A 27,620-nucleotide genomic window follows, 5' to 3' on the forward strand; every position below is an offset into this window, starting at 1 on the left:
CATCCTTAGGTCGCTGATTGCGCCATGGGTAACTAGTTCTCACTGTTACCAACACATGGGTCTTGACTAAAAAGCACTGCAGACTCGTCAATTAATTATTTTTCACAACTAAGGTACTGCTATATTCTTAAGTGTCTGCAAAATACGTTGGCAGCGCGAAAAGTGGAGTATTTACACCGAGTACTCAGGGCTTTGTTGAGATAAATATAAGACAAAATGTTATAAGACTCAAATCAGTTAATAACATGTCACCATAGTGCTCTTTAAAAACGTGACAGTGTTTTCAGTTAATTATTTTCTGCACCTAAGATGTCGAAAATATTTTAAAATGCTTGCAAAATACGTCACCAGCGCGGAAAAGTGTGATGTTAATACGTTTGTATATTCATATTCGTCAAATTAATGCCCAAATTCTGAAGTATGTACTTCAGTGGCACATTTCAACGGCCAAAAATTAGATGTCGTAAAACTTACCTGGCCAAATTTATAACAACAGAACAATAAGTGGTAGCTAAGCAGCTAAATAGACAGACTGAATGTAATAAATTACATCTATCCACAACATACTCTCAAATAAAATATTTTTCAGGCAGTTAAAAAATTACGGTGGTTACATCGCTGTTTGAGGTCAACACATTAAAAAAAAATACACTGTAGGACACAAATAAATCAAAGCGACATCACATTCGTCTGCATTGTAAAAGAAAGGGAGAGTTAATTTCCACATATACACGTATTCCTCAAATTAATGCCGCAACATTCTAAAGTATGTGCCTCAACAGTAGATTTCAAAGCCTAATAAAAGTTGACATTTTAGAGATTAGGCCTAATAATTTGATGTTGCGAAACTGCCCAAACCATGCACATAGCTGCAGAAAAAAATGTGTTATCGAAGCAGGCAAATAGACAAACTTATTGTAATTAATTAGGGATACTCACAACACATCCCGAAGCATAAATTCCAGCATTTACAAAGGTTCTCCAACACCATTTTAGAAGAAACAAACGTAATGCGTCGTGTTATTCACTAGAAACATTATAAACGAAGTTATTCATTGCCACTTATAGCAATTTACAAATGATACAGGCTTACTAAAGGCTGTGTGTATAACAACAGATTGTAGTCACAAGGCTCAATAACAGATTTGTAGACTGTATCTGACCGATATTGCTGCTCACAATATTTTAAAAAATGCGTTAGCAGCAAGAAAAAAGCGATGTTCAAACACATAAAAAAGTTAAGTATGCATTTAGTCTGCGTAGTCGCATTCCCGGGAAGTATGGCAAGCACAAATTAAATGCTGCCGCATCTAAATTTTTATGTGCAGCTCATTAAAATACATTTTTGTCAAAATATAAACAAAATATATACGAAAATTCGATTTCTTCCGCCTTGCAGATATAAAAAGCTAGCATAATACACCTAACGCCTAATGCAAGACATTGTATGACCACCTTCCATTGCTATAAATGCTAAACAAGTGCCATAACACGTACTAAAGTGATGTTATACCCTATAACACACATATGTAGACGTAGATGTAGAAGTCATGATCTAAAAAGGTAGTGGAGCGCAGCCGGAAATGAAGTCAAGAGTTACTACCAACACATGGCACTGCCTCAGCTGAAATACACGCTTGACATCAAGTCCTGCACCACATTGTTCATTTTCGGAAATACTATAAGTAAAGCTTAAACAAAATGGCTCTAAATATGCTAAGATATCGCCATGGTGGTTACAGCAGTAATGGCGGTGAGGCTTGGCCAATAACTGTCCGCCCCGATAGCTGAATGGTGTAAGAGAGCTGGTTGACCGCTGTAATAAAAAACTAAGTGGAAGGATCAACAAAACGAACTTGAACGGATCTCATGTGACGTCTGCAACGACCAAACACGTCGATCAACAACGAAAAAAATGCAAAGAAAAAGGTGGTCAGCGTCACGGATTGACGTCTTACGGGCCCGGGTTCGATTCCCGGGTGGGTCGGAGATTTTCTCCGCTCGGGGACTGGGTGTTGTGTTGTCTTCATCATCATTTCATCCCCATCCGGCGCGCAGGTCGCCCAATGTGGCGTCGAATGTGATAAGACCTGCACCAAGGCGGCTGGACCTGCTCCGCAAGGGGACTCCCGGCCAATGACGCCAAACGCTCATTTCCATTTTTTGCCAATAACTGCCGAAGTGACGTAATAACACTGAAGAGCCAAAGAAACTGCTATAAACATGCGTATTCAAATATAGAGATACACTGAAGAGCCAAAGAAACTGGTACACCTGCCTAATATCGTGTAGGGCTCCCTTGTGCACTCAAAAGTGCCGCAACAAGACGGGGCATGGACTCGACTAATGTTTCAAGTAGTGATGGAGGGAACTGACACCATGAAGCCTACAGGGCTGTCCATAAATGGCTCCGAGCACTATGGGACTTAACATCTATGGTCATCAGTTCCCTAGAACTTAGAACTACTTAAACCTAACTAACCTAAGGACGTCACACAACACCCAGTCATCACGAGGCAGAGAAAATCCCTGACCCCGCCGGGAATCGAACCCGGGACCCCGTGCTCGGGAAGCGAGAACGCTACCGCGAGACCACGAGCTGCGGACTCTGTCTATAAATCCGTAAGAGTGTGAGGAGGTGGAAATCTCTTCTGAACAGCACGTTGCCAGAAGATGCTGTGTCCCATCACTCGTACATCGACTATAACTCACTAAACCTTGATAATCTGCTATTGTGTCAGCAGTAACCGATCTAACAACTGCGCCAGACACTTGTTGTCCTATATAGGCGTTGCATACCGCAACGCCATATTCTGCCTGTTACATGTATTTGTATTTGAATATGCGTGCCTATACCAGTTTGTTTGGCGCTTCAGTGAATGAATATTAAATACATCCCAGATATGCTCAATAAAATTCATATGGGGAATGTTTGGTGGCCAGCGGCAGCGTTTAAACTCAAAAGAGTATTCCTGGAGCCATTCTGTAGCAATTCTAGACATGTAGGGTATCGCATTGCCCTGCTGGAATTGCCCAAGTCGGTCGGAATGCACAATGGACATTAATCAAAAATGGCTCTGAGCACTATGCGACTTAACTTCTGAGGTCATCAGTCGACTAGAACTTAGAACTAATTAAACATAACTAACCTAAGGACATCACACACATCCATGCCCGAGGCAGGATTCGAACCTGCGACCGTAGCGGTCGCTCGGTTCCAGACTGCATTGCCTAGAACCGCACGAACACTTCGGCCGACGGCCATTAATCGATGCAGGTGATCAGACAGGGCGCTTACGTACGTGTCACCTGTCAGAGTCGTATCTAGACGTATCAGGGGTCCCATATCACTCCAATTACACACACGCCACACCATTACAAAGCTTCACCAGCTTCAATAGTCCCCTACTGACAGGCAGGGTCCATGGATTCATGAGGTTGTCTGCACACCCGTACATGTCCATCCGCTCGATATACACTCCTGGAAATAGAAAAAAGAACACATTGACGCCGGTGTGTCAGACCCACCATACTTGCTCCGGACACTGCGAGAGGGCTGTACAAGCAATGATCACACGCACGGCACAGCGGACACACCAGGAACCGCGGTGTTGGCCGTCGAATGGCGCTAGCTGCGCAGCATTTGTGCACCGCCGCCGTCAGTGTCAGCCAGTTTGCCGTGGCATACGGAGCTCCATCGCAGTCTTTAACACTGGTAGCATGCCGCGACAGCGTGGACGTGAACCGTATGTGCAGTTGACGGACTTTGAGCGAGGGCGTATAGTGGGCATGCGGGAGGCCGGGTGGACGTACCGCCGAATTGCTCAACACGTGGGGCGTGAGGTCTCCACAGTACATCGATGTTGTCGCCAGTGGTCGGCGGAAGGTGCACGTGCCCGTCGACCTGGCACCGGACCGCAGCGACGCACGGATGCACGCCAAGACCGTAGGATCCTACGCAGTGCCGTAGGGGACCGCACCGCCACTTCCCAGCAAATTAGGGACACTGTTGCTCCTGGGGTATCGGCGAGGACCATTCGCAACCGTCTCCATGAAGCTGGGCTACGGTCCCGCAAACCGTTAGGCCGTCTTCCGCTCACGCCCCAACATCGTGCAGCCCGCCTCCAGTGGTGTCGCGACAGGCGTGAATGGAGGGACGAATGGAGACGTGTCGTCTTCAGCGATGAGAGTCGCTTCTGCCGTGGTGCCAATGATGGTCGTACGCGTGTTTGGCGCCGTGCAGGTGAGCGCCACAATCAGGACTGCATACGACCGAGGCACACAGGGCCAACACCCGGCATCATGGTGTGGGGAGCGATCTCCTACACTGGCCGTACACCACCGGTGATCGTCGAGGGGACACTGAATAGTGCACGGTACATTCAAACCGTCATCGAACCCATCGTTCTACCATTCCTAGACCGGCAAGGGAACTTGCTGTTCCAACAGGACAATGCACGTCCGCATGTATCCCGTGCCACCCAACGTGCTCTAGAAGGTGTAAGTCAACTACCCTGGCCAGCAAGATCTCCGGATCTGTCCCCCATTGAGCATGTTTGGGACTGGATGAAGCGTCGTCTCACGCGGTCTGCACGTCCAGCACGAACGCTGGTCCAACTGAGGCGCCAGGTGGAAATGGCATGGCAAGCCGTTCCACAGGACTACATCCAGCATCTCTATGATCGTCTCCATGGGAAAATAGCAGCCTGCATTGCTGCGAAAGGTGGATATACACTGTACTAGTGCCGACATTGTGCATGCTCTGTTGCCTGTGTCTATGTGCCTGTGGTTCTGTCAGTGTGATCATGTGATGTATCTGACCCCAGGAATGTGTCAATAAAGTTTCCTCTTCCTGGGACAATGAATTCACGGTGTTCTTATTTCAATTTCCAGGAGTGTAATTTGAAAGGAGACTCGTCCTACCAGGCAACATGTTTTCAGCCATCAACAGTCCAATATCGGTGTTGACGGGCCGAGGCGAGGGGTAGAGCTTTGTGTCGTGCACTTTTCAAGGGTACACGAGTGAGTTTTCGGTTCCGAAAGCCCATATCGATGATGTTTCTTTGAATGGTTCGCACACGAACACTTGTTGATGGCCAGTACTGAAATCTGCAGCAATTTGCGGAAGGATTGCCCTTCTGTCACGTTGAACGATTCTCTTCAGTCGTCGTTTATCCCATTCTTGCAGGATCCTTTTCCGGCCGCAACTATGATGGAAATTTGATGTTTTACCGGATTCCTGATATTCACGGTACACTCGTGAACTGGTCGTAAGGGAGAATCCCCACTTCATCGCTTCCTCGGAGTTTCTGTGTCCCATCACGCGTGCATCGACTATAACTCACTAAACCTTGATAATCTGCTATTGTGTCAGCAGTAACCGATCTAACAACTGCGCCAGACACATGTTGTTCTATATAGGCGTTGCATACCGCAACACCGCATTCTGCCTGTTACATGTATTTGTATTTGAATATGCGTGCCTATACCAGTTTATTTGGCGCTTCAGTGTATGTATATCAAATCTTAAAGTTCACGTGAATTGCTGTATGTATGGAACTCTAGCAAGCGTACCAATTTACGTCACAATAGTAGCGTATAGTGTAGGCGATGTAAATGCCGTTTTCTGATGCAAATTTCCCAGGTATTAATGAGTCCATATAGATGGATAATTGCACACACCTTGTCCTGGAAGAAAATTTTCCGCAGATGAGTACCCTTAACCACGTTCTACTCATATGTCACTTGGACATCCTTTTCACGCCATTGCATCAATGCTTCAAACAATCACCACAGTTTTTTTCCATTTTCTCATTCGCTGCAGGTCTGCCGCATGTTTATATATACCCATGATGGTTACGTGACCATTATCGATCTGCAAATGCCCTGAATTGAAATCATAATGCACACTGCAGCACTACGTGGAGCAGCAGTGGAACTGGAGGATTGGCCGGCCGAAGTGGCCGTGCGGTTAAAGGCGCTGCAGTCTGGAACCGCAAGACCGCTACGGTCGCAGGTTCGAATCCTGCCTCGGGCATGGATGTTTGTGATGTCCTTAGGTTAGTTAGGTTTAACTACTTCTAAGTTATAGGGGACTAATGACCTCAGCAGTTGAGTCCCATAGTGCTCAGAGCCATTTGAACCATTTGAACTGGAGGACTGACAACTCAGCAAAACAATACCATTCCTACTGCGACCTGCTGATGCAATCTGTGAGAGAGGTCGGGTCCGAAAGTTTGACCTTAGTATCAACCAAGGTTGAGAAATGAAAACCATAGACTTGGCACCGTGCCTGCTGGTGGAACCAGAGAACAGGCGGATCCCCCATTTACCAGCAACAGCTGTGCGGCGGGTGCTGGAGACATGACGCCCAGGAAGCGAGTTCGCTCTCTGGACCCCGTGTGCACATCAGTTTACGTATTCCACAGCTGGGATTTTACCATATATAGACAAACTCGCACGTGATCCTGGATGAAAGTAGCAATTGATCCTCGTATTGACAACGTCACCAAAATTATTTCACCTATTCTTCAAGGTGAGCATAGATGATGTGTGTTTAATGCTTACCTGAAGCCAGTGAGGAAGTGGAAATAGGAAGTTAGTAAAGAACTACAAAGTTCTGTATACATTTTTTTTTTGTGGACTACGTGATGGTATTTGTTGGAAGCATCCGATCACATTCACTTTTCGCGTGACAGCTGCCCTCAGCGCAAACATCAAGTATAATATGCGAAACGCATTATGTCCGACGTCTCGCGCCTGACGCCTGACGCCCGACGACTGTCGCAAGATGCCCAACCACTGTAGCCTGACGCAACAGTGAATCATTAAGGCTCTAAGACACAGATAGATGCTTGCTTGCCACTAGATAAAACTTATATACATAACATGACACTTACTTGGAATAAGTATCACATCTATGCTGACAGTAATCTATACAATGCTACTACTTATTCATAAGAGTATTCCGAACCCAGATGGTTGGAAGTGAATCCCAACAGTCACGGTGCCATGTCGTTGATTTTCGAGTTGTAAAACTTGGCTGATGCTAAGATCAAACTTGCAGTCCTGATCTCTCTCTCAGGTTGCATCACCAGATCGCAGCAGGTATGGTATTGCTTTGCTCAGCTGAACGAAGCGAAAAAGAGCGTAAAGAGAGCAATGAGAGAAGCATTCAACGAATTCGAACATAAAACATTGGCAAACAATCTAAACAAGAACCCTAAAAAGTTTTGGTCATATGTAAAATCGGTAAGCGGATCTAAATCCCCTATTCAGTCACTCGTTGACCACGATGGCACCGAAACAGAGGACGACCGAAGAAAGGCAGAAATACTGAATTCAGTGTTCCGAAACTGTTTCACTGCGGAAAATCGTAACACGGTCCCTGACTTCAGCCGTCGCACGGACGCCAAAATGGAAAATATTGAAATAAACGATATCGGAATTGAAAAACAACTGCTATCACTTAGTAGCGGAAAAGCATCCGGACCAGACGAGATACCCTTAAGATTCTACAGTGATTATGCTAAAGAACTTGCCCCCTCTCTATCAGCAATTTATCGTGGATCGCTGGAAGAACGTAAAGTACCTAGCGACTGGAAGAAAGCGCAGGTCGTTCCCATTTTCAAGAAGGGTCATAAATCAGATGCGAATAATTATAGGCCTATTTCGCTTACGTCAATCTGTTGTAGAATAATGGAACATGTTTTGTGTTCTCGTATTATGACGTTCTTAGATAATACAAATCTCCTTCATCATAACCAACATGGATTCCGCAAACAGAGATCATGTGAAACTCAGCTCGCCCTATTTGCCCAAGAAATTCACAGTGCCGTAGACACTGGCGAGCAGATTGATGCCGTATTCCTGGACTTCAGGAAGGCATTTGATACGGTTCCGCACTTACATTTAGTGAAAAAAATACGAGCTTACGGAATATCGGACCAGGTTTGTGATTGGATTCAGGATTTCCTAGAAGAAAGAACACAACATGTCATTCTTAACGGTTCAAAATCTGCAGATGTAGAGGTAATTTCGGGAGTACCGCAGGGAAGCGTGATAGGACCTTTATTGTTTACAATATACATAAATGACTTAGTTGACAACATCGGTAGCTCCGTGAGGCTATTTGCAGATGACACGGTTGTCTACAAGAAAGTAGCAACATCAGAAGACTCGTACGTACTCCAGGAGGACCTGCAGAGGATTAATGCATGGTGCGACAGCTGGCAGCTTTCCCTAAACGTAGATAAATGTAATATAATGCGCATACATAGGGGCAGAAATCCATTCCAGTACGATTATGCCATAGGTGGTAAATCATTGGAAGCGGTAACGACCGTAAAATACTTAGGAGTTACTATCCGGAGCGATCTGAAGTGGAATGATCACATAAAACAAATAGTGGGAAAAGCAGGCGCCAGGTTGAGATTCATAGCAAGAATTCTAAGAAAATGTGACTCATCGACGAAAGAAGTAGCTTACAAAACGCTTGTTCGTCCGATTCTTGAGTATTGCTCATCAGTATCGGACCCTTACCAGGTTGGATTAATAGAAGAGATAGACATGATCCAGCGAAAAGCAGCGCGATTCGTCATGGGGACATTTAGTCAGCGCGAGAGTGTTACGGAGATGCTGAACAAGCTCCAGTGGCGGACACTTCAAGAAAGGCGTTACGCAATACGGAGAGGTTTATTATCGAAATTACGAGAGAGCACATTCCGGGAAGAGATGGGCAACATATTACTACCGCCCACATATATCTCGCGTAATGATCACAACGAAAAGGTCCGAGAAATTAGAGCTAATACGGAGACTTACAAGCAGTCGTTCTTCCCACGCACAATTCGTGAATGGAACAGGGAAGGGGGGATCAGATAGTGGTACAATAAGTACCCTCCGCCACACACCGTAAGGTGGCTCGCGGAGTATAGATGTAGATGTAGATGTAGATGGGTTGATACATGCACTACTGGTCATTAAAACTGCTACACCACGAAGATGACGTGCTACAGACGCGAAATTTAACAGACAGGAAGAAGATGCTGTGATATGCGAATGATTAGCTTTTCAGAGCATTCACACAAGGTTGGCGCCGGTGCCGACAGCTACAACGTGCTGACATCAGGAAAGTTTCCAACCGATTTCTCATTCACAAACAGCAGTTGACCGGCGTTGCCTAGTGAAATATTGTTGTGATGTCTCGTGTAAGGAGGAGAAATGCGTACCATCACGTTTCCGACTTTGATAAAGGTCGGATTGTAGTCTATCGCGATTGCTGTTTGTAGTATCGCGACATTGCTGGTCGCGTTGGTCGAGATCCAATGACTGTTAGCAGAATATGGAATCGGTGGGTTCAGGAGGGTAATACGGAACGCCGTGCTGCATCCCAACGGCCTCGTATCACTAGCAGTCGAGATGACAGGCATCTTATCCGCATGGCTGTAACGGATCGTGCAGTCACGTCTCGATCGCTGAGTCAACAGATGGGGACGTTTTCAAGACAACAACCATCTGCACGAACAGTTCGACGACGTTTGCAGCAGCATGGACTATCAGCTCTGAGCCCATGGTTGCGGTTACCCTTGACGCTGCATCACAGACAGGAGCGCCTGCGATGGTGTACTCATCGACGAACCTGGGTGCACGAATGGAAAACCGTCACTTTTCCGGATGAATCCAGGTTCTGTTTGCAGCATCATGATGGTCGCATCCGTGTTTGGCGCCAGGCGGTGAACGCACATTGGAAGCGTGTATTCGTCATCGCCATACTGGCGTATTACCCGGCGTGATGGTATGGGGTGCCATTGGTTACACGTTTCGGTCACCTCTTGTTCGCATTGACGGCACTTTGAACAGTGGACGTTACATTTCAGATGTGTTACGACCCGTGGCTCTACCCTTCATTCGATCCCTGCGAAACCCTACATTTCAGCAGGATAATGCACGACCGCATGTTGCAGGTCGTGTACGGGCCTTTCTGGATACAGAAAATGTTCGACTGCTACCCGTTTATCAGGTGCATTCCTTCTTGGTGTAGCAATTTTAATGACCAGTAGTGTAGTTTCAGAACGTAGACCTACACAGAGTGGAAATAATGTCCATATCTCTTTTCAGAACCTACGTCTCAACACAGTTCAACTGAAATCATGTCAGGACCAGCGTGGCCTGAATACAGCATGCTGAAGGATAAATTAACAAAGTTGATGAGTGGCATCTTTGCTACTAACAATAAGTAGTGACTGGATGAGCCAAGTGAAGTGGAGTACTTTCACACCAGTAATAGTCATGTGATGGTGGTTTGAAGCATTGGCATGAAAAGGACGTCTGAGGACAGTTCAAGCTCTGTCATTCTCCAAATGTATGTTTATCATTTGTAAAATAGGCACACAATTTGTGGACACTATCAGTCGAAGGCAAATGCGACAATTATAGACAACGATGTTTTAAATTTCCGATTTGAGGCAGATATTGTGAACAAAGTTATGTCATCTGAATAGCATGTGGTTCAGCGAACTGATCTGTGCACAATTTTCTTACAGGACGAGGTGTGTGCAATGCTCCATCTATGTGGACTCGTTACTACCCGTATCAGATGCGCAATCTCCGCTTTCTTGTGTTTAGTGTGTTTAGAGCCTATAGCACCTACAGTTAGAGTATTCATTCAACGTAATTAAGACTGCATCAGCAGATACTGTTTCTTTTTTTTTTTTTTAACTCGACAATTCCCAAATTGATATACACCCGTTGTAAAGCACAATATACATACTTTATTGCAAGCAAATTCACTTATATAACTCTATGCAGTTCATAAACCAGCATACAAATTTTATGGTGGGTTGTATATATAAATTAAAACGTGCTGTACAGAGTGTCTGATTGATACACAGCAACGTTCAGACCTTGTTTGGAAATTCACATTAGCCAACGGTGTTCACATCGCCTACTGTACGCGCTAATATTGTGATGTAAGTTGGTAGGCTTACTATAATTCCATATATACAGCCATACGAGTGACCTTTATGAATTGTTACATGTCTAATGACATGGTTTGGCAACTCCACCGTCATGCTGCAATCATATCGTTAGAGTGCATGAGAACTGGATGACAGATGACAGTTTACCTTCACTCATTTGTGGCAGGTTCGACTCATTATATTTGAGCACCCAATCCTGTAATGTGTCTGCTGCACTTGTCTGCCGTCGCTTCATCAGTTCTGCTAGCATTGGGTCGGAAGCCGTCTGTTCTTTGTCTACTGATGTACATGTAGACCATTAACAATATTCTATCAGCATATAGCTATAATAATATACTCTAACCACAACAGAAGTGCTATATTAAAACAGGGGGAGCATTGCTCTCCACAATACCGTCGGTGGTACAGTCCGTCCATCACTATTTGATACTCTGTCAGACAAATCACGGAATTAAATTATTACATTGTTATCATTCGGCGCCATTTTTTGCGGAATATGCTATGACGTCTTTAATTTATTCACAACGCACATGGGATTCACATACTACTCTATCTCACTGAACTGCACTTAAAATCTACGTTAACGTACCAGCCTGCTTCGGTAGCTGTATAGAGATTTTCCTAGGTGGAGCGTAATTATCGGTTGCAGGCGACGTCTCCCATGCACAGCGATACCTACGGTTATACTATACTACAAGACACATAGGTTTGACTGTTTAATATGGGTTACCTGCAATGTAGAGTAAAACTTTATTATATATTATATATACGTCAAATCACACGCGCAGAAGCAGGCTACGTTATTGGTAACCGCCGTATAGATTTTATAAAGTGTCCAGACACGTGACTGAACGTTGTATTACCTCGCTGAAGATCACTACAAAAATGGTTCTAAGGACTATGGGACTTACGTCTGAGGTCATCAGTCCCCTAGGCTTAGAACTACTTAGACCTAACTAACCTAAGGACATCACACACATCCATGCCCGAGGCAGGATTCGAACCTGCGATCGTAGCAACAACGCGGTTCCGGACTGAAGCGCCTAGAACCGGTCCGTCACAGCGGCTGGCGAAGATCCCTGCAGAATGTATCGTGTGTTTCTTGCCTGTGCAATACTGCTCGGATATTTTCACGATGACCTGTATCTTTCTTTTCAACTACTTTGTTATGGAATATAATTACATCACTTCGGCAATTATTGGCAATGCTTCACATTATTTCGTCTCTGTTTTCTGTGTATCACGGCGTCTATGTCTTCGTCTCTGAAAGCAGGCACTGTCATGCTGCCACACTGCAATGTTGAGGTACCAAACCGCGCAATATTTAGAGCCATTTTGTTTAAGCTTTGCTTACTGGATGTCCGAGAATTAACTATGTGGTTGAGGACTTGATATTAAACGTATATTTCAGCTGAGGCAGTAGCATGGGTTGGCCGAATCTTTGACTTCATTTCTGGATGTGCTCCACTACCTTTTTAGGACATTAACACTTCCCTATCTACGTCTGCATATATGTGTGTTGTAGAGTATAACATCGCTTTAGTATGTGTTATTGCACTTGTTTAGCATTTATAGCAATGGACGGTGGTTATACAATATCTTTTCAGTAGGCGTTAGGTGTATTATGGTGGCTCTTTGTGTCTGCAAGGCGTACGAAATCGAATTTTCATAGCGATTTTATTTATATTATGATAAACTTGTATTTTAATGAGCTACACAGAAAATTTAGATGCGGCAGTATTTAATTTGTGCTTACAAAGTATGAGACGTCACACAGTATAAGGTAAATCGTGTTTCCGAGGTACCGACTCTGACATTTTCTTTGGATATGACACATCTGTCACAGTTATCGTTTTTGGTCGTGTGTTTACAACTCTAGGCTACACGTTCTTCCATTGTCTGAGTAATATCTTTGGTAATAAAATCAACTTTTTCCTAGTTAGGGCAATTTCACATCATCAAATTATTAATTTTAACCTATAAAATGTCAACTCTCATTAGGCTTTGAAATCTACCATTGAGGCACACACTTTAGAATCTTGGGGCATTGAATTGAGGACTATGTGGAAATTAACTCGCACTTCATCTTACATTTCAGTCGTATGTGATGTTGCTTTAATTTATTTGAGTCCTACAGTTTATTTTTTTCTATGTGTTAACCTCAAACAGCAAGGTAAACATCGTACTATTTTCAGTGCCTCAGAAATATTTTATTTGAGAGTGTGTTAACCTGCTGAGCTAACGTATTTTTCTGCAGCTATCAGCGTGGTCAGGGTAGTTTTACGACACAAAGTTGTTAGGCCAAACTTTTAAAAATTCAGTTGTCATTAGTCTAGCATTGAGACACGTACTTCAGAATCTAGGGTGCACTGATTTGACGAGTATTTGTATATACGGATATTAACTCACACTTTCTTTTACACTGCAGACGTATGCGATTCACTTTAATAGATTTGGGTCTTACAGTGTTTTTTTTTTTTTTCTTTTTCATGTATTAACCTCAACTAACAGTATAAAAATCGCACTTCTTCGCTTTACTGACATATTTTGCAGACATTTTAGAATTTTTTCAAGATCACAGTTGAGGAAAAGTAATTAATTTACAACTGTGTTGTATTTTTAACCTTGCAGGAACATATTGGCAGCAGTACGAACTCGTGGTCTGAAGATCATTTTTCCCCTCAAGCAGTATGTAATCATCGCATTTTTCGCCCTGCTGACGTATTTTGCAGATATTTTTGAACATTTTTAACAACATAGCTGCATAAAGTAATTAATTTACAACTCTGGTACGCTTTTTATTTGCAGGGTAGTGACGTATCATTAATTTATTTGAGTGTTACAACGTTTTTGATTATTAACCTCAACTAAGCCCTTGATACTTGGTGTAAACAGTGCGGCGTATTTTGTAGACATTTAAGAATATTGTAATATCTTAGCAGCGGAAAATAATTAATTTACTAATCTGTTGTTCTTTTTACTCGAGAGCTTTGTGTTGCTAACAATGAGAACTGCTTACTCATGGCATAACCAACGACCTACGGGTGATTTTTAACGATGGAGCCATCCATTGATGTTGTACAGAGATCGAACTAAGGTGTATTTTTAGTGCAGCAGTCTGCTGGTGGCGCTAAGTACTCGTTTTCTACACCATAGTAACCTGGTGGTGACAGGAGCAAATAGCAAATAAGATGTGAAAGTATACTTGCTTTTATTTACGTTTTCAGATTTTGTGGGATAGTATTCAAGGTAAAAGAATTCACATTCAACAAACAAGAATTCCTATTTCGTTATTTGTATTTTACAAGAAAATGTTGGTTTTTAACTATTTATAGGGAAATATGCTGTCTACTCATCCCGTTATTCCGTGGTGAATGATATATAGCTTCAAATCAAAATAACCATAGTGACTGGTGAGCTAGTCTGTAAACGGATTTTTGGAAATCAGTAATAATATAGTTGACAAACTTTTGGGCAATTCAGATACTTTACTGTATTTGGCTGGAGAGCGCAGGTGTGCTGGATGTAGGGTGAGGGTGCTTCACGCAAAATTTGCGGACGTACAGGGGGGAAGGCAGGACCTTCCCATGTCCTCCTCTCCTCTCCTTTCCCCTCTTCAATCCCCTCCTCGCCCTTCCCCTCCCCCACCCCAAATTGATCTTGACATGCGGCAGGATGTCATGATTCCTGGAATGGCCCTGGAGATGAGGAAGTGCTGATGCTGACGTCAGCGAAATATAATAAGCACACTTGCCTGAGAGTGGTAGGATTCCCAGAGTGAACCCTAGGTTTGGGTCCAGGTTATCTAGAGCCCACAGTGGCACACTGCTTGTATGGTATGCACTGACGATATACTCGTCTATTCAACAACCATAGTAGATCCTGTTAAGCCTCTGGATAAAATATTTCGTAGATTGAGGGCAGTACTCCTTCCATTTAGTGTAGAGAAATGCCATTTTGCTCAGACATAAGTCAGTTACCTTCGGAATATTGTCAGTCAAGATAGAGTGAGAATAGATGCTCGACTTTCTTCCACCGTATGTGAATTTCCGATACCACAGACAACAAAGAGTAACATTCGTTTATTGGGTTATGTAATTATTGTCATAAGTTTGTGAGGGGATTCACCGAAACAGCACAGCTGTTAACTAAGTTGCTAGGTCAAGGAGGTGTTAATATCAGATCCTGTGTTAATATTCCCTGCCTTTGAGCAGGAATTCATACCTTCGTGTAATGCCAGCAACAATAAAAGAACATTCGGTGGCATAAGCCTCTAATGAATTGTATAAGACTGAAACTAATTATTTGACAACTGAAAAAGAAATATTAGCAGTTATTTAAGGAATCACTTTTTTTTTTGCTATATGTACAGTCATAAACTGAAATTGATTACGGACCACCCATTCTTAAAATGAAACATCCATCAATTCAGTTACCAAGATGGATGTTAAAATTAAATGAGTTCAACTATGAATTAATTCAGAAACTGGAAATGAAGCATACAAATGCTGATACGCTACGTAGGATATACCGGGCGAGGTGGTGCAGTGGATACCACACTGGACTCGCATTCGGGAGGACGACGGTTCAATCCCGCGTCCGGCCATCCTGATTTAGGTTTTCCGTGAATTCCCTAAATCACTCCAGTCAAAGGCCGGGATGGCTCCTTTGAAAGGGCACGGCCAACTTCCTTCCCCGTCCTTCCCTAATCCTATGAGACCGATGACCTAGCTGCCTGGTCTCTTCCCCCAAACAACCCAACCCCCTAAGTAGGATGATAGCTATTTTACAACTAGTGGATTCAATCTTGGCAGATTGGATAAAGGCACAATCAGCTGACAGTGACTGGCAATTATTTCAAACGCAATCTAAGTTTGAAACGTAATAAGACTTGCTATGCAAATCCATAAAGTATCGACCTCACATTGTAGATCTTGCAGTGCTTAGAGTGGAAGTAGTACGTCAAGCATATGACCACGTATTATCAGGTCACAGAGGGAAAAAAAAGCAACTGATAGGTGTTTAGCTGAAAGATTTTGACGGAAAACCTGTCGCAGTGCTGTAGGACAATATGAAAGAAACTGCATCCCGTGTGCGCAAAAAGCAGATTGGAGTCATCAGAAAATTTTGTTACATAGATTACCTGAAGCTGACAAACCATTTTCAGTGCTATGATTAGATGTCTTAGGACTTTTTAATGGAGCTCAGTTGGGTAATAAGTATGTCCTTACGATGTTAGATCATTTTTTACGATATTTGTTTCTGGTAGGCATCACAGATCAAGAAGGCGAATACGATAGCACAGGCTATGGTAAACAACTTGTTACTGAAATTACAGACCAAGGAATTAACTTTGTACCTGAAGCAATGAAACAATTATGTCGCTTGCTGAAAATTAAGAAGTTACGTATCAGCCCAACCCATCCTCAAACGAATGGACGGGCAAGACGGGTGCACCGTGCGTTATAAAGAATATTAAGCCATTAAATGAATGCACAGCATTCAGATTCCGTCGTATATTTAAGTTTTGCTGTCAGTTCATTTAGTACAATGGTTCATACTCTCGCTGTACGAAGTAATGTATGAGCGGAAAATGCCGTCATCTTTTAACGTAGTTCAGCCTAAACTGGCCCACAGGGTGAACCACTGAAGAATTTTGCGAAGAAATTTAAAGAAATTTGACAAAAGGTAAAGCAGGCCAATACAGAAGCAATAGAGAAACGAGAAAGTATTGGGCAACGGACGAGTAAACTGCCACAGTACAGAATAAGACAGTGTGTATTACTAGCTAACCTATATACCCCAAACGGCAAAACAAAAAAGGTTTTTAACGAAATATCATTGAGCTTATCAAGTTATCGAGATAATGTCGCCAGCCAACGTAAAATTACAGTTGCCAACTAGAGCATGTATGTAGAGTATATAGAGTAAAACAGTTCAGAGGTGAGATTGATGGGTTGCCACAGATTCCTTCAGCTGTTGCGGAAAGGGAAGGATTACCAAGGAAAAAGGAACATAAGAGAAACATACCTTATGCACTGATGTCTGGGAGCAAATAGCGTAAATGCTCATATGGAATGCACATGTGGTGTTCGTTAATTACTTAGGTTAGTCTTAATTTTCTTCATTTGTCATGTTCTGTGTTTGTGTACTTGTATAAAGGAGGGAGTGGATTGACGGGACTTACTTTTCTCTCAGGTGACGTACAAAGATGTTACTGCAATCAGATGTTCTACTTACAAGTCACGCCCGGACAGTCGCGTTTACAGTCAGTATTTGCGAAATAGGGAATTATGTACGAAGACTACAAGATAGACTTACAACGCTACAAAAAGAGGCAGGGAAAGGATTATTGGTACATATGCAGAACGAGTTTAAAACTCTCGTATGAGAAACTGAGGACTCAACTGCAACAGTTAACTAAAATAGTATCACGAATCCCAATACATAAGAAACGGAGCTGGTTAGATACAGAAAGCAAACAGTTGAAAAATGTATTTGGAACAGCGGATAATGAGGATATCAAGAATTTAAACTGCACAACTGGATATGTACAAGAATTAGCGAAAGATGCAAAAGCAAAGGTAGACCCGCACACAACAGGGTTAGGGAACATAGAGCAGGGAATACTCAGTGTTACTAAAACGGTACGGAACTTAACAAAGGGATTACAACACTATGCAAAGAACACTATGAATGTCTTAAATAGTAATCTGGAGAAAATACAAACCCAGTTAAGCAAACTAGATGAGAAAGTGGGGATCGAGATAGAAACTTTGCATGAAGCAGTATGTCACGCTAATTATGGGCAACTGATTTCAATGTCATTAAATCCAAGTCACATTTTGATGGCATTACAGAAAGCACAAACAGATTTTCCAGAGGGATTACAACATGTCATGCCAATACGAAGAAAGAGTGCAGCTATATTTTATCACACAACTGATGTAAGAACATATACTGATCAAGCGAGTTTGTACAAAAAATCCGATTTCCAGTAGTAGCTGTCAACGCGCAATACCATTGTTACACGATACATCCATATCCGATTAAACGAAATACAATTGGAAAATGTATACAAATACAACCTCATGAATTATTATTAGTTTCCAGACAGAGAGTTGCTCGTGCAATTAAGTCTGTAACAAACTTGAAAGATTGTATTTAGAGACAGTAACATTTGTCCAACAAGGGTGATACAAACGAAAAACAAGTCATGTGAAATGTAGTTGTTTTTGCCGGCCGAAGTGGCCGCGCGGTTAAAGGCGCTGCAGTCTGGAACCGCAAGACCGCTACGGTCGCAGGTTCCAATCCTGCCTCGGGCATGGATGTTTGTGGTGTCCTTAGGTTAGTTAGGTTTAACTAGTTCTAAGTTCTAGGGGACTAATGACCTCAGCAGTTGAGTCCCATAGTGCTCAGAGCCATTTGAGCCATTTGTAGTTGTTTTTAAGGAATATGCAAACTGTGAGAAAAAAGTCTTACCTCCTTTAGCCAAAATTCCAGGTAGTTGGAGATCACTGGATTTACTCCATATTTACACCTGAAACAGTAATTATCATTTTTTACGAAAATGGTAAACCAATTGGCACATAGAAACTAGTTACAAGGCACTGGATTGTTAATTAATGGAACTAGATGCGAAATAACAGGGAGGCAATTTGTGGAGCATCGTCTCAAATCGTATTAAATGCACAGATCATAATTTTACAGGAAGCGAAAAATATTTCTCCGCCTAACCAAATGAAATATGTCAAAATTCTCGACTGCAGGAATTTTATTCCAGAATAAGTCTTGACTGAAATCATTTCTCACTGCATGAAGGCGACATTTTAATTTTTAAATTGCACTTAATACGATTTCAAACGATGCACTTAACAAAATAGGTTTTGATCATATCGTGTTTTCACATAATATGATTTGAAACGTTCGTTTCAATTTTTGCTGATTTTATTGTCGGACGCAGGCCATGACGTAAGAAGATAAAGTTATTAACATGTTGTTGACGGTAGATCGATGTGCTAGAGGCTTGCAAACAGTCTCAGTCATCGTCCTCACTAGTCGCCCTACCAGTTTCAGCGATATCGCATCGATGTTTAGTGACGAAACATAAAACTGCAAACTATCAACCTCCTTCCAGTTGTCTTCATATTTCGTTTTCGACAGTTTATCGACATCCAGTTTCTTAGCGTCACGTAATCCTTTCGGCTTATCAATGTAATTTTGAGTGCACTTTCCTGCCTAATGCTTTTCAGTTCTTCGCTGTTTTGGAGATGTAACTTACATCATATAACTGAGTCTACGATCTTGTTCCACTTTGTTCGGTACGCCGTAAACTTTATTTTTTGCTTTCGCCAGATAGAATACTGAATGCTTCCACGCTCGAATCTGCCTTTTTTGCGATTACAAGGAGACTTAAAATTACTTAAAAATGTGAATCTCGGTTCAAGTACCTAAAATGAAATACGTCTCGTCACGTCAAAATTACAGATACTAAAGATCAATCAAAGTATAAAAACATGCACTTTTGCAATTTTTCCCTCACGAATAACACATCAATGCAGCGACATCACAAGTTTCACTGAAAATGATCATTCGTAAAATACATCATGTATTATTAATTGGCCGGCCGAAGTGGCCGTGCGGTTAAAGGCGCTGCAGTCTGGAACCGCAAGACCGCTACGGTCGCAGGTTCGAATCCTGCCTCGGGCATGGATGTTTGTGATGTCCTTAGGTTAGTTAGGTTTAACTAGTTCTAAGTTCTAGGGGACTAATGACCTCAGCAGTTGAGTCCCATAGTGCTCAGAGCCATTTGAACCATTTTTTATTATTAATTACCGAGCTTCCTTTCCACACTGTCTTTTATTTTTCGCAGCTCTAATTCCGATTATACTTCCTTTAGATCGCTCTCCCTCGCGTAAATAGCCCTTCATGACTATAGAAAGTGCACAGTCACGTAATCGACACCACATTGTGAGCTGTGGGATGAAAACAGTGGAAACAGAAAGCAAAAGAGCAGGCTAGTAATGTGGACTAGGAAACTTGCCTTGAACATAATACGTTTTGACTGTCGGCTGCAGTGTACGTTATACAGTTTGATCCGATTCAAGGTTTTCGACACTAAATTACTTTGGGAAAGAACAATAAATGGCCCAATCTGACTCAACAGCGTTAAAGAGCATACCACAGTTGTGGTGATAATGCATCAAACTGTATTTTGACCTCGGCTTAATTTAATACGTTTTGAAACGATCTCCTAATTTCACTTCCCAGCTACCATTACTAGCACAACAATTATTAATGGGTCCCGGTCGGTGTAGTATTGGTCGAAGGAGCCACCACACCTATTATCTAATCAAATCCTAACTTTTATTAACGATAACTTAGCTTCCACTTTGCTACAATCCCTAGACGAATTAATCAGTTCAGAAAAAGGACAAATTTCAGTCATTCGAATAATGCAACATGTGGTACAATATCACGAGAAACGTAGACAAAACACAATTATTTTCAGTGTGTCGACAAGCAAAAGCTCGTGTTTATTTGTGGAACTTAATTTTGTACAAGGCGTAAGATACATCATTCAACTAAGGCAACCATCCATCAGATACCAATGGAGTGGATCCAAACTAGTAATGAGTACTGGAAGGAGAAAGTGTAAATAATGTGTATAACTATGACAGAACGAAAAAGTAGATTAATTAAGCAAACTAAACCAAGCATAATCTTGGCTCTAGTGTTTACCTCTGCAACTTATTTTTGTATAAAGTGTAAGATATCTCATTCAAACTAGGTAACCATCCATCAGATACCTGTGAAGTGTATACGAACTAGTAATAAGTAATGGAAGTAGAAAGTGTAAATAACGCATGTAAGCAGGACCGATGGACAAAGTAGATTAATTAAGCTAACTAAGATTCAAGACTTAGGTTGAGAAGTAAGAGTTGTAGAGCAATTCTTTGAGTACAAACGAGGTGTAGACTAATTAGTAGTAAGATAAAAGGGAAAATGCGGGACGAATTTATTAAAGACGAGGGATATGTTATGCGCTACAATAGTAAGGGGTATGAAATAAGAAATTTTTATTAAAACTCGTTCACATTGCGACAGCCAATATCAAGTTTAGCCAAAGACAGAGGCTGAAGCATGAAGTTTCCTGGTATGTGCCAAGTTGGTCAGGCCTTCGACACATTACGACTCCGTCTGCCGAGTAATAAATATGCATTCAGCAAAAAGAAGACTGTGACAGAAAACCAAGGGAAGAGAAACAAGTATATTCGTTAGCTCGTCAGACATAGTGCAAGGAAATCTAGCTCTTACACAAGAACACATAGCGAGGACCTAATACAGCATTTAACAGCTTATTAAGTGAATATAGCAGGATAAGGAGGACACATGCAGTCATTACGAACCGAGCCTCACGTCATAGGCTCGCACTAGCTCCCTTAAACACTCCAGTTCTCCAGCTCTCGTCAGTTGATTACTAGGATCCATGGCATTCACAGTAATTGTACTCGATTGAATTATTACGATACTGCAGTGAATGTATACCCTAGATGCTCCGCCACAGTCTATGAATTAGCCGGAGATATACTCGATATGGTGGTCTTCACATGATGAACTTCACGCTGATCGCCATCTACTATCTACTGATGGGGATACTGACTGTCTTACGACAACACCACATCTCAGAGTGTTGCCAGCACCGAACTGCAGCGTGGAACCCAGCAATAGGGCCTCTTGGGGGTCCATGTTCCCATTCAACACTCAGGTGTCTCAGGATGTTAAAACTTAGCAGGCCAGTAAGGAGGAGGTCAGCCGACCAACTACTACCGGCAAGTGCATCGCTGATGGGTTACCGAGGGTCATCGTAGAATTTGGAGTGGACCAAGGATACTCCAACAGCCAGTGCAAGACCAAACTTTCGCGCTGGGCATGGCCGGCGCCTGCCAGCCGGCAACCCTCCGTTGCGCCGAGATCACTAACACCATCGCCTGTACGTGCAGATGCTTAGCCGACTAAACAGACATCAGCTAGAATCTAACACTCAGCTGAATGAAGCATCAGCCGAGACCGGTGCGGGAGAGCAACGAATTGCAGACACAGTGAATAAATGACTTAAATTGAACAATATTTTACTAGCGTCAAAGACGGTTCACAGGTTCCCATTAGCCACCCGACATCACATGGGTGTGTCTCTGCTTATGCGCTCCCCTCTGCAATAGCATGCCAAGTAGTATCGAAGGGCGTTAGAATGTACAGACCGGAGTAGTATGGTGTTGAATGTTACTCTGCAGCAGATGTTCACTTCACAAATGTCCTTGAATGTGCACTTTCGAACAGACTGCCATTATATACGTTATGATTTTGGTTTTATTTCACAGTTACGCTTTTTTTTAGTTTTGCAAGGTTTAGTCTTTCATTTTCTTTTCCCCTTAAATCCAAGTTCACACATTTGTTCATATGCACATGGTCCAAAAATCGGTTTATTCAGTTTTCATCTCACCTTAAAATACATTACCAGCAGTTTAACTGCAAGGAATCCAAATTATCTCACTCTATCTTTTTGTAATTCTTAAAGAACCTTCGAAGCATTTTTGAGTAACACATGAATTAATGGGAGTTCTATACCAAATATATGAAGGATGAATTTATGAAACTGCTTTTGTGATGTATCATTATTCAATATATTTCTTCCTTAGTCGATCTCATGTTGACTATAAGCTGAAGAAATCCAAAGTATAGAAGAAATGTACGGGGAAATTGAGCTCAGAAAGCTTCATGAAGGTGGTATGGATATGAACAACCAACTGCGTGTGTACCGGAACTCGCCTACATCCATTCAACATCTGTGAAAGCGATACCTTCTGTGTGTTGGGTGGTCTGTCTATTGGTGAACTTCCAGGATTCTCCACTTTAAGCTCTAACTGAATAGGCGACATCCTGCGTCCTTATGTATGTCCTGAATGTAGTTATTTTTCTAGAACACGTCAACGTTTGACCATGCACAATATACAGTGTGGTCCATTGAAAGTGACCGGGCCAAATACCTGACGAAATAAGCGTCAGACGAAAAAAACTACAAAGAACGAAACTTGTCTTGCTTGAAGGAGGAAACCAGATGGCGCTATGGTTGGCCCGCTAGATGGCGCTGCCATAGGTCAAACGGATATCAACTGCGTTTTTTTAAAATAGGAACCCCCCATTTTCATTACATATTCTTGTAGTATGTAAAGAAATATGAATGTTTTACTTGGACCACTTTTTTCGCTTTGTGATAGATGGCGCTGTAATAGTCACAAACATATGGCTCACAATTTTAGACGAACAGTTGGTGACAGGTAGGTTTTTTAAATTAAAATACAGAACGTAGGTGCGTTCGAACATTTTATTTCGGTTGTTCCAATGTGATACATGTACCTTTGTGAACTTATCATTTCTGAGAACGCATGCTGTTACGGCGTGATTACCTCTAAATACCACATTAATGCAATAAATGCTCAAAATGATGTCCGTCAACCTCAATGCATTTGGCAATAAGTGTAACGACATTCCTCTCAACAGCGCGTAGTTCGCCTTCCGTAATGTTCGCACATGCATTGACAATGCGCTGAAGCATGTTGTCAGGCGATGTCGGTGGATCACGATAGCAAATATCCTTCTACTTTTCCCACAGAAAGAAATCCGGGGACGTCAGATCCGGTGAACACGCGGGACATGGTATGGTGCTCCGACGACCAATCCACCTGTCATGAAATATGCTATTCAATATCGCTTCAACCGCACGTGAGCTATGTGCCGGACATCCATCATGTTGGAAGTACATCGGCATTCTGTCATGCAGTGAAACGTAGTAACATTGGTAGAACAATACGTAGGAAATCAGCATACATTGCACCATTTAGATTGCCATCGATAAAATGGGAGCCAATTATCCTTCCTCCCACAATGCCGCATCATACATTAACCCGCCAAGGTCGCTGATGTTCCACTTGTCGCAGCCATCGTGGATTTTCCGTTGCCCAATAGTGCATATTATGCCGGTTTACGTTACCGGTGTTGGTGAATGACGCTTCGTCGCTAAATAGAACGCGTGCAAAAAATCTGTCATCGTCCCGTAGTTTCTCTTGTATCCAGTGGCAGAACTGTACAAGACATTCAAAGTCGTTGACATGCAGTTCCTGGTGCACAGAAATATGGTACGGGTGCAATCGATGTTGTAGCATTCTAAACACCGACGTTTTTGAGATTCCTGATTCTCGTGCAATTTGTCTGCTACTGATGTGGGGATTAGCCGCGACAGCAGCTAAAACACCTACTTGGGCATCATCATTTGTTGCAGGTCGTAGTTGACGTTCCACATGTGGCTGAACACTTCCTGTTTCCTTAAATAACGTAACTATCCGGCGAACGGTCCGTACACTTGTACAGGATACCGAGCAGCATACATAGCACACGCCCGTTGGGCATTTTGATCACAATAGCCGTACTTGAACACGATATCGACCTTTTCCGCAATTGATAAACGGTCCATTTTAACACGGGTAATGTATCACGTAGCAAATACCGTCCGCACTGGCGGAATGTTACGTGATACCACGTACTTACACGTTTGTGACTAATACAGCGCAATCTATCACAAAGAGAAAAAAGTGGTCCAACTAAAACATTCATATTTCTTTACGTACTACACGAATATGTAATAAAAATAATGGGTGTTCCTATTTTAAAAAACGCAGTTGATATCCGTTTAACCTATGGCAGCGCCTTCTAGCGGGCCAAACATAGTGCCATGTGGTTTCCCCCTTCAAGCTAGACGAGTTTCGACCTTTTTTCGTTTGACGCTTATTTCGTGAGATATTTGGCCCGGTCACTATCAATGGACCACCCTGTATAACAAGAACCCGTATCATCTACGGCAAAGAGTTCAGCGCATGAAGTGGCCAGCTCAATTGACGGACATGGCTATGTTAAATTTCATTACATTCGTCACATTAGAGTTTGAGTTATCGTTATGTTTCAGAGTTTTCTTCAGTTTATTGAAAAAAAAACAGTCTTATGTGTAGTGTTGATTTCCAACTTGACCTACATAACAGTAAGGAGCGCTATGTTTTTCAACGGCACTATATCGCCAGAACCGTCTCTTCTTCTTAAAGTGAAGGATTTTGGAAAGGGAGCAGGTTCTGAGTATAATATCGGTACCGTGAGCGGACTGATATATCCACAGCGGTGCGAAAAACCGACATAAACAGGGTGTCCCATGAGGAATCCTCAATGTTCAGGGGTATGTTACGAACGCTCATTTGAAGCTACAAATATCGTAGGGACAAATCCAATTTTGTGTGCTGAGAGTGAAGTAGTGCAACTAATTGAGAGTGTATCAACCAGAAGCGTCGATTAACTGTGTTTGTACACGCGCTGGCTAAGCTGCCACACATTACACCAATGAAGATTATGCAGAAGTGTGGTATGTTTGCGGCTTCTGTGATGGTAGTGCTTATGCTGCCATCGAAGAATACCGTCGGCGCATTCCGACGCATCGAATTCCTAATCGTAGAGCGTTTACCAGAGTTTTTAGCACAGTGCGCGTAACAGAAATTCTTCCATGCTTCTATTTTTCTTCTGAACGTGCAGCGTAGTCCTACTACCAGCTTTCTGCACGTATCAATGTCTCAAGAACATGTATATGGCGAACATTGTATGTGTAAAAATTGTACCGATTCCACATACAGCGGGTGCACAAATTTTACACTGACGACAGTGCCACACCAATTTTGTCACTGCTTAAATGACAATCGTAATTTGCTTCCATTAATACTTCTCACTGATGAAGCCACATTTACACGAAATTGACTCAACAATACACGTAATAATTATCGATGGTCCTAGGAAGATCAGCACATCAGAGTGGATACCAGTTTCAAAGCTCGTTTCTCGATCAGTTTGTGCGCGGCATGATCGGTAATATGTTGGTAGATACATTTATTTTAGAAGAGCGAATGACGGAATTGGATTACTTTCTTTCGTATGTTTGGGGGTTTCTTTGGCCACACGGACTGAAATGTACACTACCGGCCATTAAAATTGCTACACCACGAAGATGACGTGCTACAGACGCTAAATTTAGCCGAAAGGAAGAAGATGCTGTCATATGCAAATGATTAGCTTTTCAGAGCATTCACACAAGGTTGGCGCCAGTGGAGACACCTACAACGTTCTGACATGAGGAAAGTTTCCAACCGATTTCTCATACACAAACAGCAATTGACCGTCGTTGCCTGGTGAAACATTGTTGTGATGCCTCGTGTAAGGAGGAGAAATGCGTACCATCACGTTTCCGACTTTCATAAAGGTGGGATTATAGAGTATCGCGATTGCGGTTCATCGTATCACGACATTGCTGCTCGCGTTGATCGAGATCCAATGACTGTTAACAGAATATGGAATCGGTGGGTTCAGGAGGGTAATGCGGAACGTCGTGCTAGATCCCAACGGCCTCGTATCACTAGCAGTCGAGATGACAGGCATCTTATCTGCATGGCTGTAACGGATCGTGCAGCCACGTCTCGATCCCTGAGTCAACAGATGAGGACGTTTGCATGGCAACAACCATCTGCACGAATAGTTTGATGACGTTTCCAGCAGCATAGACTATCAGCTCGGAGACCATGGCTGCGGTTACCCTTGACGTTACATCACAGACAGGAGCGCCTGCGATGGTGTACTCAACGACGAACCTGGTTGCACGAATGGCAAAACGTCGTTTTTTTAGGATGAATCCAGGTTCTGTTTACAGCATCATGATGGTCGCATCCGTGTTTGGCGAACGCACATTGGAAGCGTATATTCGTCGTCGTCATACCGGCGTATCACCAAGCGTGATGGTATGGGGTGCCATTGGTTACACGTATCGGTCATCTCCTGTTCGCATTGACAGCACTTTGAACAGTGGACGTTACATTTCAGATGTGGTCGACCCGTGGCTCTACCCTTCATTCGATCCCTGCGAAACCCTACATTTCAGCAGGATAATGCACGACCGCAGGTTGCAGGTCTTGTACAGGCCTTTCTGGATACAGAAAATGTTCAACTGCTGCCCTGGCCAGCACATTCTCCAGATCTCTCACCAACTGAAGACGTATGGTCGATGGTGGCCGATCAACTGTCTCGTCACAATACGCCAGTCATTACTCTTCATGAACTGTGGTATCGTGTTGAAGGTGCATTGGCAGCTGTACCTATACATGCCATCCAAGCTCTGTTTGACTCAATGCCCAGGCGTATCAAGGTGGTTATTATGGCCAGAGGTGATTGTTCTGGGTGCTGATTTCTCAGGATGTATGCACCCAAACTGTAATCACATGTCGGTTCTAGTATAATATATTTGTCCAATGAATACCCGTTTATCATCTGCATTTCTTCTTGGAGTAGCAATTTTAATGGCCAGTAGTAGACTTCCGGCATGACGGAGCTCTCCACATTTTATCAGACATGTGACGGCACATCTCAGTCGCTGGATTGGTCGTGGTAATACAACTAACTGGCCATCAAGATCGACAGACCTTGCGCCATTAGATTTTTGTTTCTGGAGTTGGATGAAATCTGATGTGTATAAACGAAAGGTGAAATTCACGATACGAAGTT

General features: G+C 42.8%; 1 long non-coding RNA gene across 1 annotated transcript in view; it reads right to left on the reverse strand.

Moving 5' to 3' along the window:
• Window positions 1–27,620, reverse strand: part of LOC124723059 — a 253,804-nt gene that overhangs the window by 163,860 nt on the left and 62,324 nt on the right. The window contains exon 2 of the long non-coding RNA XR_007006490.1: window positions 18,462–18,519. This is a non-coding gene — a long non-coding RNA (uncharacterized LOC124723059). The remainder of the gene's footprint in view (window positions 1–18,461; window positions 18,520–27,620) is intronic.

Source organism: Schistocerca piceifrons, chromosome X, assembly GCF_021461385.2.
Source record: "Schistocerca piceifrons isolate TAMUIC-IGC-003096 chromosome X, iqSchPice1.1, whole genome shotgun sequence".
In the NCBI taxonomy this organism is placed as follows: domain Eukaryota; kingdom Metazoa; phylum Arthropoda; class Insecta; order Orthoptera; family Acrididae; genus Schistocerca; species Schistocerca piceifrons.